This window comes from Penaeus monodon, chromosome 1 (genome assembly GCF_015228065.2).
Source record: "Penaeus monodon isolate SGIC_2016 chromosome 1, NSTDA_Pmon_1, whole genome shotgun sequence".
Lineage (NCBI taxonomy): Eukaryota > Metazoa > Arthropoda > Malacostraca > Decapoda > Penaeidae > Penaeus > Penaeus monodon.
The window spans coordinates 36,112,568-36,127,122 of NC_051386.1; positions in this window are offsets into that span (position 1 = coordinate 36,112,568).

The window sequence follows — 14,555 nt, forward strand, 5'->3', positions numbered from 1 at the left end:
ATAGCATATATATTTAATTTATTATTATATTATATATATATAAAATATAGATAATAATATACCCCAAATTTAAATTCTTACTTTAAAATTATTATATATAAATATATAATATATTTTAATATATATATAAAATTATATTGCATAAATAATGATTTTTATAATGACATACATAACGTGGTGTGTTTATATATATAAAATATTAAAATTTTTATTTTAATCTATATATTTTAATTATAAAATATATTAATTTTTATATATATGTATATATATAATATTAATATATATAATTTATAATATATATAATATACACCCACCACCCCAAACTTTTTATTAAATTTAAATATGTATAAATAGCAGTGCACACACCACACAACCACCACACCCACACACCACGCACACACACACACACACACACACCACCCCCACACACACACACAAAAAAACCCAAAACACACCCACAACACACACCCCACCCCCACACCCCCACACCCCACCCCCCACAACCACCACACAACACCCCCCCCCACACACCCACCAAATATAATATAATTATATATTATATATATATACAATATATAAATATAATATTATATAATATTAATATATATATATATATATTTTATATATCTTTTTTAGAATTACCATTGCGCCAAAAACAAAATTATATTTTTAAAAAATTATTTTGCAGCGGTCGGGTTGTCTCAGGGCTGTGTATATTTTCTACATTTGCAAAAGGGGAATGGTCTTAAAGACCTTATTAAAAGATAAACCCCCAATTTGAGTCACGAAAACCCAAAGCTTTTTGCTGCGATGTAAAATATATGTTTTTTCCCCCCAAAATAAAATTTAGGGAATAAAATTCTTCTTTCCCGGGAAAAGGATAAAGAGTTTACTGCAATGTTTTTTTCAAAACACCGTCTCCTGGTTTTTGGGGAAATCTTACCTTTAAAACGGAAAATTGGGGAAACTACACAAAAAAAACCCTATTTGGAAATAAAGAATTTGGTGAAACCGAACCCTCGGCTCCGCATCTTACATGTCACGTTTTCCGTCTTTTCATAGAGAGAGAGAGAGAGAGAGAGAGAGGAGAGAGAGAGAGAGAGAGGAGAGAGAGAGAGGAAGGGGTGTTTTGTACTCCAGTGTTTGGGGGGTTAGAATTAACCATATAACACTAAAAAAAAGGTTATTTTAAAAATGAAAGCGTAATTTGGCGGGTTTTTCTTTTTGGGTTTTGGATTTGCTCCAATTAGAAATTCCCTTTATTAAAAAACCCCGCACTATTTTTCTTTTTAAAACCACCGGCAGAGGAAGCAATACCTTTTAAAATTGATGTAACTTTTTTTTTTTTAAAAGGTTTGGAAAATTCGGTTGATCTGCAAAAAACCAAAAATTTTTAGGTTTATATTTTTTGCTAATGAAAATTTTTGAATTATTATTAATCACATTAACTGAAAAAGATATTTATCTACCCTTGTGAAAATTTAATAGAAAAAACAAAATTAAAATTTATAATTATAATATAATATATATAATTATATATTTTAATATATATATATAATAAATACTAAATTTATATATAAACATTTAAAACTACATCTACTAATATTATATAATAAAATATTAATTTAATATATTATATAGATTAAATACATAATATATATATATTAATATAAAATTTTATATAAATAATATTACATAAATATATTAAAATTTTATATATATATATAAATTTTTAGCGAAATTATTTTATATATATTTTCTAAATATTATCACAAATGTGTTTTGTGTGTTAGTCTTTTAATTCACTCACGAATTCACCTGCAACCAAAACCCATCCAAAAAAAGCGGGCAGTACCCTTGGCTCCTACCGGGGTCTGATGTATAAAAACGTAGGCAAAAAAGCTGCATTAAAATTGAAGCGCCGGCCAGGGGAGTGCAGGGGTAGGGGCTTCATGGATGAGTTGTCTCCTCGTTAAACCCTGGGACCCCCCTCAGGGGGATGGGGAAAAGGGGTAAGATCCTGAAAAAGCTCCTGTCACCTCCTGCTCTGAAACGGGCATAAACCACAGAAAAAAAAGATTTTCAAACTACGAAATCCCCGGCAGAATCCCTTGGAGCTCTTACCTGCCCCATTTTCCCACTCTTTTGGACTAAACAGGAACGACACCAAAGTCGTTCTTCAGTAGGACTGCAGCAGAACTTCCATACGAAATCTGAGATGGTTGGGCTTAACAGCAATGAGGAGAAGGAAGACTGCATTTGGCAGTCTTTCCCTAGCAGCCTCGATCTTCACTGCAGAGTTACATGCCATCCTTGCAGCAGTTAAGATGACTAGAGATCTTTTGAACCATTCTATTGTAATATATACTGTATGTATGTAATATATTGTACTCTCGTAGTGCCTTGCAAGCAGTCAAGAGCTGAAACTCATCACATCCAGCCGCTCAGCCCTGTGATGCCCGTTTCCCTCTCTCACACACCGACTTGATAAATGATAAATGGAGGAACAATGGAGGCATACCTCTAGAAACAACAGCGGGAAATTAGAGTGACCCATGGCAGTTGGGTAACCAGCATCCATACAGACTGAAAAGTAGAAGTTGTATTAACAAGACTAAGAATCAGGCGCACAAAACTGACTCATGGAGCTAAAAGTGAAGCACTTTGTGAGAGATGCCCAGAGCCATTAACATTTGCACATGTATTGGAAAGATTCTCAGACTAAAGACGTATATACTTGGAAGAAAAACCAACAATACAAAAACTAGATTTATTGAAAATGAGACTACAGTTTCGAATTCCACCTGGATTCCATTCTCACCTAGGATGGAATCCAGTGGATTTCGAAACTGTAGTCTCATTTTCAATAAATCTAGTTTTTTGTATTGTGCGTTTTTCTTCAATTCTATCAACACGGAAGAGTGTTTTATTCACGTATATACTTGTCCTCACCCTCCATATGCAATGAAAAATGTTTTGGGGAGGATTGTGACAATAGAAGGTCTTATTAGTTTCCTTAGAAAGGCTAATATTTCATCAAATTAATTGTGCCTGATGTTTATGCAATAATTTTATACATTTACAACGTAATATTTATGCTTTGTGTTTTAATATAATATTTATTGCTATTTATAAAACATTTGTTGATAGATTTTTAATGTTTTTAAATTTTTACATTCCCCATCAAAGGTATTCGCCGCTAATGACCTTAGTTGATGATGCGGCAGATATTTTTAAATAATCAATCAATTAGTCTTTTTCTTGTTCAGCCTAAGTAGGGCTTTCAGACTTTCTCTATTCAGATCGTTTATTAGTTGCTGAAGAGAACAATATCATCTGCAAATCTTAGGTTGTTTAGGTATTCGTCTCCTATTTTGATACCCTTTCTGTTCCATTCTAGCTTCTTGGATATTTCCTCAAGGCAAGCTGTGAACAGTTTTGGTGAGATGGTATCCCCCTGTCTAACACCTTTCTTAAGTGGTGTTCCGTGTGGAGCTTGATGGATGCTGGCCCATTTTCGTATATATATCTTCCAATATTTAACAATATACCTCCTCTACTGCTGTCTTCGAATAGCTTCTAGATCTGCTGGATTTGTACAGAGTCAATGCCTTTTCGTGATCGATGATGCCATGCACAGGGTTTCCTATATTCGTTTATTTTTCTCTTACTGGGTGAGCGTGTGGATGTGGTCTGTTGTTGAGAATCCACTGCGGAAGCCTGCGTGTTCTCTAGGCTGGTTAGAATGCAGACCGTCAGAGATGCGAGTTGTGTGACTTTTGTGAACAGTTGTAACTGAAAGGAGGCTTATGGGTCGGTATTTTTTTTTTTTTTTAGATCTTTTCTATCCCCCATTTTATGTATCAAAATAATTGTTGATGAATTGTCTGTAGGCCATCCAAGTGTTCAGTGGGATGGCCTGGGCGAGTCAAAGCAATATACTTCAATAAAGTACCTGAGGAAGAGCAAATATCCTGGTACCGTGAGATGCGTCAAAAACCTTTTGCAAGGGAAGGAGGCAGAGTGAAGCAACATAGTTTCACAGGGATAACGTTAGTAGAGCCAAGGGCTAAGGATCTTTACCTGATGTAAATACACGAAGCTGCAGTAATGATCGAAATGTTTTCCTAAGAAATGAATGATATTTGTGTTTTTAGTTATATTTTGACTTACTTCCCGTATTTACTGAGTTATTTTCTTTTATTATTATTGTAGCGTCGTCGTCTGGCCGTGTGTGCCCGACGCGCTGATAATATAAAAGGCTAACGTTTGAAACCAGAAGGTAGCTCAGGCCACTCATTTTCAACTCCGTTTTGATTATTATCATCAAATATTTTATAGATAATGTCCTCACATTAGATTTTCATTCTTTTAATTTAATTTCCATGATTCGTTATATGCGATTTCATATATATGCTTTTGCTCATTATACAGGTTCATATGTTCATGTATATACCTTGTTTCATTGTAAATATAATTTTTGTTTGTTGTTATTATCCCTATGTTTTTAAAAAGCTGACTGGCTGGACTGCAGCATAGGATTATCATACTTGATTACTGTTTAACAATTTATTAAATAATCCAGTTACAAAAATATATATATTCTAACCGTGCCACAAGAATTTTTTTTCTGTTCTTCGTAATTGAGCCAAAGCGCATTACACAATTACCACAGAATAGGGAGAAAATACTTAGCATCTGATCACTTTTACGAAATCGGGGGGGGGGGTAAATTGTGAGCGTGAACTGCAGGCCTGCGCCTTGAAATCAAACTGAATTCCTACCCGCTTACTCAAGATACCTGTGTGTGTGTGTGTGTGTGTGGTGTGTTTTGTGTGTTGTGTGTGTGTGGGGGTGTGTGTGTGTGTGTGTGTGTGTGTGTGTGTGTGTGTGTGTGTGTGTGTGTGTTTTGTGTGTGTGTGTGCAGGGAGAGATTTAGAGAACGCGACCGCAACCAGATATTATAGATTATGTTTAATTCGATTTTAATTCCCTAGGTAAGAAAAGAGAAAAAAGAGACATTGTTACCATTATTTTATGAGATCGAAAACATCAATTCGATAAAAAAGGCTCTACTAAAGAAACTAGCAAGAGAAAAGCGAAAGGACCAGACGATATTTTAAATTAGAGCTATGATAAGCAGAACCCGAATTATAAACCAATAGTAATGGTCATTTAAGTATACAAACTGTAAACCAGTATCAGTAATCATTATCGCTGGAAACTGCTTGAAATAGAAAGAGAGAGAGAGAGAGAGAAGGGGAGAGAGAGAGAGAGAGAGAGAAGGGGAGGAGAGAGAGAGGGAGAGGGAGTTTCAAAAGGGATTTGGGAAAATGTACAATGAATTGGCAGATTAAACATATTGATGGATTTCAAGGAAAATTCTTTTGGTCCCTTTTCTGACACTCATATCAACTGAGGCCCCTCTATTCTCCCCCCCCCAACCCCCGGTTCCCCCCGTGTCCCCCCAGATTGTGGCTGGAGTTGGGGACTTCGTCTCTAGCGAGTGCGTCCCTACCGTAAAGAATTACCGGACCTTTATCGCGACTCTATTATTTATTTTTACCGACTATCTGGGGGGGGGGGGGGTTATCGCTACAGTAAATTTTATCTGAGCATAAGCAAAATTTTTAAAGCTCATCTTTTGAAAAATTGCAAAAAAAGGGAAAAAGGCTCTGCTGTTTCACTAAGGGGGAAAAGTAATTAATGTAGGGTTGTTCATATTCAACGGCCATCCAATCAGGGAATCTCTTGTATTTTGTTTAAAAGCGCCTAAACGCTTTTAATTCCCGACAAGGTTAATTCTAATTATAATTTTCCTTTTTTGCTCACGCTGATTTTACAAAAACAAATTATTTTGGCTTTTTTTTTATAGAACCCCTTTGACTACTTTTAAAAGAAATTCGTATTAAAAAAATATGGTTTTTCTTCGTTTTTTTTTTTTTATAAAAATAGTACCGTTTTTTACATTTTTAGTAGCATATTTTTTTATAATTTTCCAAATATAACTATAAAAATTACTGTTTTTAGTTTTATTTTTCATTTTCATCATTACAAAAATCTCTATTCTTGTTATTATCCTTCCAAAAATTTTACTATTATCATTGTTTTAAATTTTCATTTCATTACTGTAATTCACATCTTCATCATCATCATCATCTATCATATCCCTCATCATCATCTCTATCACACATCATCATCTCATCATCTCATCACATCATCTCATCATTATTAAAATGATCATTCATTTACAAATTTTTAAGATAGAAAATATATTTTATTCATCCTGTTTTTTTTCGGATATTATCACATTTTTTTGGTGAGGAAAAATTTTATGTGACGTATGTTGTGTGTGTGTGTGTGTGGTGGTGTTTTTTTGGTGGTGTGTGTGTTTTTGTGGTGTTGTGGTGTGTGTTTTTTGGGGGTGGGGGGGGTGTGTGTGTGGGGTGTTTGTGTGGTGTGTGTGTGGTGTGTGGGTGTGTTTTGTGTGTGTGTGGTTGGGGGTGTGTGTGTGTTGTGTGTGTGTGTGTGTGTGTGTGTGTGTGTTTTCTAGTTTTATGTTATAACGTCTTTTATTGATGTGACCTCTTAAGTTACTATAACCAACAGATTATGCCTATGAAAAAATACACTTCACATACTTATCTTCGTTATCGATGTACTGTTATCAAATTTTCCTTCTTTTTTTAAATTTTTCATAAACAAAAAAAGTAATTTATTCTTCTGATTAGTATTATATTTAATGTTTGGTTTACAGCTCCCGATCGTCGATTAATATCAAAGTCTTTATTATTTTATATTAAGCAAACAAAACTAAAGGCCATGAAAAAAGAACAGCACCTCGTTTTCCCCTTTTCCTTACGACCTTTTAGAATTTGAAGACCCCCTTTTCCCTTTACGTGGAAGCTGTTGGAAGGCCATAGCCTCTTTTACGCGTTCGCCAATACCATCGATTTAAAGGGCCAAGTCCAAACACAGGAAGACAACCCAGTTTCCTCATACTAGCGAGGTCTTTAACTTTTTCACCCCCAAACGCTCCAAAAAGGGAACGCTTTAGGAGCAGGGTGCCTACAAATTGGGTTATTACACTTTTAGGGGGAAAAATGTGACTTTCTCTGTCGAAACATATATGCAGTTTGTTAGTTGTACGGTATCGGAGTTATACAGTGCGGCTAGGAAAATAAAAGAAAGAGAAACTTTTCGGTTCTAGACTTTCTCAAGCGTTTAGTAACATTAAATTTTCTATTACTATCAGCTATAGTAGTTGCAATAATATAAACTTTATCTGTAAAAATATTTTCCTTTGGGGTCGTTATGTTTATGCTGCACCCTTCAATGTTTTTTTAAGTGTAAATTCTTTATTCTGGACCATTTTCCTTTACCCCCCTCTGATGCCAAAATTAGCACACACATTTTTATGTATATACGAGTATTATGTTGTATATATATATTATATATATCTATAATATATATATTATATATATATATTATATATATATAATATAAAATATAAAGTGTCTATGCCATTCTTAACATCACTGTCATCATTATCGTCATCTTAATCATTGTTTTGCTTATGATAAAAGATCATAAGAAAATTAACAATGCTGGGGGTGGTAATGATCATATGAAATGGTAAAGATGATGTTTCTGATAAATGTTCATAAGGAAAAATAACAATTATAATAATCACCGCCACCACCCCCAAAGCAACCACCACTAAAATTACCACCAAAAAAAAACACCAACATCAACACCAACACCCCCACCACTACCAACAACAACAACAACACAACAACAACCGCAGGCAGCAACAACAAAACACCATGATACATCATATGATAATGATAAGAAGTGATAATAACGATACTAATGAAGGTTAACCATGGTAATGATAGTATATAAAAAATCATAACAATATAGCAATTCATATTACTACCCCTTATTACAACCAGCAATACCGCCGCCCCCACAACTACTACTACTGCTACTACTGTACTAAATACTACTCCTAACACAAAAACGAACACTAGATTCTAAAAGAAAAGTATTTGATCCAGGATCTTCTTTCTTAAAACATTGTCGGAATTCTATGAAAATAAGGGAATATATTTATTGCTCTATATCAAATCAGCATAACGAACATGGAGGACATTAGTAAATTGGAAATTAACTTTTATCTTGTTTGGGGTTAAAAAGCCTTAAAATTAGCACTAACACAAAACATAAGAAACTGCGAGATTTGAATGGCCGTTGATTTTATGAATCCCAAATTTCACATTGCTCTAATGACATTAGGTGAACTATATTAATTAAAGGCAATGTAATAAGTAAAGTAATGCAGTGCCAACACTAGTTTCTGCAACTACATTATCACCCATCATTAATACTTCCATTATCCCCATTCAATTCACCTTTAGTCGTGTTATTAGCTACATATCATCTCCATCATCGTATTATGTCCTAAAACCAATTTCATATATATCAGTTATTTAGTATTTCATTTTAAAAATCCAAATAAATGAAGAGAAAACAGCAGCTTCTCCACTTCTCCTTTTGCCTGCAACCGCCCTTTTAAATATGCAATCACTTGTTCTTCTGTGAAAGATCTGGGATACCAATAGCTGCTCTTTGCATGTACCATTAAGGTGAGTTTAAGGGAGCGGCACAACTGGAAGCGTAAGCCCTGCAGTTCTGGGGATTTTTTAGTGAGTATAACAAGATGTGGTAGATCTCCTTTGGGCCACAATATCCGAATCGCTATACCATGTCCCGCGATGCGGGGTTGGGAAGTATGATACCAGGAACAGGAATCCTCAATTTCTGGTACCTTGCCAAGTCCCGGAGAAGGAGACTGTGCTCGCTGCTGGGATCAGCTCCAAGCCATGGAGACCGACGGACAGATCCAACTCGATCATATTGCCTTTAAATCGCCCAGTACAATACAAAAATCTTGTCAGGGGCGCTTTTCTGCGACTGATGGATTTGGCATAGAACACTTATTTCCCATCGAGTTTGCAATCATCAGTAAGAGCATATACAGCAATCAAGAGACCCAGAAGCATGCCTCTGTCTTAATGCCATATATGCTCGTCATTTGGAGTAACCTCTATTACCGAAGATTGAAATCGCTATATTTCTGTGGCTACTTCTTGGAGATGGGAACCATCATCCTGGCCCAACATTAATAGTTGTACCACCCGTCTGCTGCCAGTCTTCTCACCTCTGAAGGGGCAGCCACCTAAACTCCCAGCTTCAGTTCCTTGAGATCACCACCCTAACAAGAGCTGCCTGCCACGGGAATGGCACAGTAGTGACCTGGACCCGATGGAGGGTTACCCATGAGGGACGAGACAAAGGCTTCAGGTGTAGCAAGGCCCATGAGAGGGATGATTCATTCTACTTGGACCCAAGCAGAACTCTCCCACGGGTTTTGCCATGTGTGGGGTCCCACATTGGTGGGAGACGAGGGTCCTGGAGGTGCAACACACCTCATTGATCCTCTATTGTGGGTTTGACATGTGGCTTGATCATGGCCGGTCAAGTCAATCGGCTGGTCAATAGGCTATGGTCAGGGAGGTACTGCCCAGTCGGTATTGCATAGGTCCTGCGACTGCCATCAGTACTGGGGGGGGACTGTGTATATTTCCTCACTACTCATGTGGCTGTGGGAGTGTAAGTCCCAACTATAATTTCCCTTTGCTGAACTCCATGTGGGGGGGGGGGAGGAATGAAGATTCTAAACTTTATGCTTTCTACAAATTTAAAAGAATGACTCTCCCCCTGAAAGATCTACCAATTCCCTGGTTTAAACCCTTTCAAACATCACTTCCAGCATCCAAAGGGTAAGAATGGGAGTTGTAATGCTTCCTGACTGCTCAGTCTGATAAGGAAATTTTTCCCTGGTGAATATGAAAGTATCTCTATATAATACCTTGTGGTGAAGATCACTGATGACATGAAAAACATGAACTTGATATTTTTGAAACAGAAGTGTGTGTCTGTGATTCTCAGATCACCTCACAGCAAGATGGCAACCTGATAGTCAAAGTTTCATCACCAATGAGAGTGACCGTCTGCATGTGATATGTGACATTCCTGGGATTTAAGTTTTTTGTTCTCCTCAAAAAACACTCATCAGTGCAAGGGGAATTGTCCCTTTATGAGACCTGACGAGGTATTCTGAGGAGAACTTTTAGACGAACTAAAGATTAAAGTTAGGACAGTAGAGTGTTTAAGAAAAAAAGGTGATGGTGTGAAAAGATCGACACTATTCGTCCCGACTTTTGAAACATTAGTCCTTCCGAATTAGGTTAAGTTGGTATGGCACCTGTAAAGCCACAATTCCCACCCAACGTGGTGCTTCCATGCCTGGGTTATAGGAATGGACTTAACTCTTGAAATCTTAGGGAAAATGGACTACTAGGAGTGTGTGTGTATGTAAATGTACAAGCTGTTTCCATCTAAGAAGCTCAAGAGCTTCTTCAAAGCAGTTTAAGGTGCACAAAGCTAAGTAAGCCTTTGCTTCAGTTCTATCGCCTCCTTCTGTCATCCCTAACCTCCAGTACTTCTTTTGCACACACTCTGTCACTACAATGTGACCTAGACCTCAAATCCTGAAACAGCCTCTGGTGAGTTGTTCACCTTTTTCACAGTTAGATTTCACTAGGCAGGTCATGGAAGATTTACATGGAAGTGAGCACTTTCCAATAATATATGAGGTGAATTGTATTCCAGTAAATGGGGGTGAAGAGATGGCAATTTGAACATTCAGATTGGAGTTTTTTAGCTCAGCTGCAGTAATGCAGGGATCTGTGAATATTTTTTAGTGCGTTTAAGAGGCTGTAATCACTTCACATCGCAAATCTCCTTCAGCAGAAGCATCCATTCCCAAAAGTAGGAGGCAGAAACCGGGTCGACATCCTATACTATTGTTATCTGATGAATGCCAACAAGCGTTAAACAAGAAAAAGCATTAAAGCAGTTGAAGTGATGCCCAGCAATGTAACCATATTTTACAAAGGCTCCAAAGCAAAGCTAGGCGAGTGCTAAAGTGGGCTACCATTTTACGTTGGAGACGGACTCTGCCATAAGCGATTTACATATCAAATGATATATCACTTTCGGAGAGCTCCCAAAAGTTCTTGTTGGACCTATTAAATAGATCTTTAGGGAGGGCACAGTGCTATCTGCATGGAAAAAAGAATATTCATCATTCTATACCAAAAAAGGGCAAGGATGCTTCCACGCCAATGTCCTTGCACATCCCATATGGATTTCAAGGACACATGCAGATGCAGCAGATGGGGTTGTACAGTGGGCAACATACCATAGTTCAAACTTTCTCCAAGCAGACCATGCCCATGCATTTCCACAAAAGGAAATTTTCCATCATTCCACTATTTAAGAGCAAACCCACGGTTTGTTAAAGATGAAGTACTTGGGTCAATTTTGACTGAAGACTTACAGGGGTACCTCACATCCAACACCCCCTAACGGAAGCCGCCTTGCTACATGGAGGGGCTTGATGTCAATAATCTGGTGACCCTAAACCAGAGGGCTACCCACCCCGGTTCATCCCACCCGGTTCATTCCATCTTGGACCAGGGAGAGCTCTCCCATTTTGTGTTTGCCATGCGGGGCATCCCATATTACCAGAGAGAAAGGAGTCCTGGAGGTTGACGATGCTGCACGCTGTGCCTGCAGCTAGCAACACACCTCTTGGTCCTTTATTCTGGTTAGCCGGGTGGCTTGATCAAGGCCCGGTCAAGTCATTCGGCTGGTCAAATATGGCTAGGGTCAAGCAGGCACTATTCAGTCGGTAGCGCATGGGTCCCGCGACTGCCATCAGTACTGTAATAGTGGCTGCGTATATTTCCTCATTACCTCTGTGGCTGTTGGGAGATTTTGAGCCCCAACTATAGCTTCCCTCGTTGGACTCCATGGTGGGTGGAGGGGGGTGAAGAAAGAAGAATCCTTTTTACAAAGATCTAGCTCTCCTGAGACTTACGCAATCCCCCCGACATTCCCTCTGGAACATCACACTCGGGAAACCCTTTTTCAACTTCCAAGGGCAAGCATGGAACGAAATGGTTCCGGCTCCCAAACCCAGGTAAGAAGGGGAAAAGTCCTCCTCAATCCACAAGGAATCTTCCCTGGTAAATATGAAAGCATTTATATAGTAAGTACATGTAGTGAAGACCATTGATGGTATATCAATCATGCATCTTGACATTTGAAGTTCATCGGAAAATATTGAATATGTCAACGTGATCCTGCAATCACCCCACAGCGAGATGGTAGCCTGATAGTTGAGTTTCGTCACCAGACGAGATGGACCGTCTGCGTGCGATATGAAACATTCCTGGGGCTCAAGTTTCATGTTCTCACAAAACCCAATCAGTGTAAGGAATTGCCCTTTCCCGAGACCTGATGAGGTATTCTGAGGAGAAACTGTTATAGGAACTAGAGAATTTAATATAGTGGCAGTAAAACGTTTAGGAACAAAGTTGAGGGTTTTGGAACAGTCGACACCACCTTCTTCTAACTTTTAACACATTAGTCTTCCAGAATCGGTCAAGTTTAGCATGGTACCACTCAGGTAAAGCCATATGTGCCCAACCCTATGCGGTGCTTCCACAGCCAAGGGTTTATGGGCATGGAGCCAACTCTTGCCGTTTTAAAAAATGGAAACAAAGATATGTGTAAAGTGGGGTTAAAAAAGGTCATCAGGAGATGACAACTGTCCGGGTCGAATATGCTGTTACCATTGAAAAGAAGCTCATGAAGCTTCTTCAAAGCAATGTAAAGTTAAAAATTTTGAAAGGAAGTATTGGTAATAAGGAGCAAGAAGAAAAGTTTTCCAGAGGCAAAGTGACGTGCCCATGTGCTGTTACATAGGCTGTTAAGTCTTTTGCTTCAGTTCTAGCCCATCCTCCTTCCCACCAACCTTGCCCCCCAAAATGCTTCTACAGCACACATTCTGCCACTTCCTCAAAACCTCAGTCCCAAATTGCTGACACTGCCTCTGGTGAGTTGTTCCCCCAAAACGGGGGAGGAGTGAGGGGTCTTTTGAGGAGACTCCTCCTCCCAAAGTAAGGTCTTTGGAGCCATCAGGAAAGGCTCCAGAGGCCTCAACAGTGACAGCTCCAGCTGCCCCCACATCCACAGGAGCCTCTGTGCTAGGCAGAATCCCCCTGAAGGAAAAGGCTTAGGCACGCTTTTGCCCAGGGAAAGGAATCCTGAACCTTTCCAAAAGACTGCAGCTGCCACAACATCCTAGGGCCTCCGCTGCAGACAGAATGCTTCTGAAGCAAAGGCTCAGGTTGTCCTTTGCCCAGGCAAGAAATCCGAACCTGTCCAGGGAAACCTGTGGAACTATTTCCCACAGGTCAACAATTTTAAAAAAGGTACCCCCAGGATCCGGGCCCAGGGCAGCCAAAGGGTGTGAGGCAAATTTTGGGACCACAGGCTCCCAAACCCCTTTATGAAGAAATAATATAAGAACTGGATCCCCAAAAATCCAAGGAACTGTCAGGAAATTCATGCAAATGGGAAGAACTGCAACATCTGATAGGTTCATGTACCCAGTTTGGTGTATGCTACAAGAGTTTATGACAGGGAAAATCGTCCCTAGAAGCACAGCGCTTCTACAGCTTTACTGAGCGCTTTTTCGTAGTAAGCTTGACTAGGATGTGAAGCTTATTCATCGCAACTCCCTGTTCTCTGGATGTTGGACTCAGTTCATAATAAAGCTCTCAGAATCTGAAATGGGGCTTTCAGGTCTTCACCTGTGGATTTCCTGTATTTTTCCCATTACCCCGGGGATACATGAACCTGATTTACTACACGAGACTACAAAGGTTTTCCGGGATCTCCTACATCCAGATTGGTTTTCAACCTCTGAGGATAGCCGACTATGGTAGGAGAAGGAGGAATCTTGTAGAACTTAATTTTAAGTCTCACTAAGGTTCTGGCTGTTAAATTCCAATTCCACCCTTTGGACTAATCAAGTCGGTTGGATTTGGTGGGAAATTTGGGAAAAGGGGAGAGATCTGAAGCAAAAGTCGAGAGAGATTTCTTCAGCACATTCTAAGTACCAAGGATTGAACGCAATATATACAGATGGTTCGAAATCTGAAATGGTGTGGGCTTTGCAGCAGTGAGCAAAGGAAGACAGCATCTGGCAGTCTTTCTTAGCAGCCTCGATCTTCACTGCAGAGTTACAAGCCATCCTTGCAGCATTTAAGATGACTAGGATCTTATGAACCTTCTTTTGTGATATATGTGACTCTCGTAGTGCCTTGCAAGCAATCAGAGCTTAAACTCATCACATCCAATAGTGAGGGGGGTTTTAAAGATTGGCTTGCACTGATGTAAACACGTAAAGAAAACCCTCTGTGTTGGTGCCAGCGCATGTTGTGTCGGGGGGGAAATGAGCGAGCTGATCAAAGGCTAAGGCAGCTGCCGCTCAGCTTGTGATGCTCGTTTTCCTTCCCACACGGGACCTGAAACCCAGTATCGGGATTTGTCTTCGCGATAAAGGGAAAAGGAAA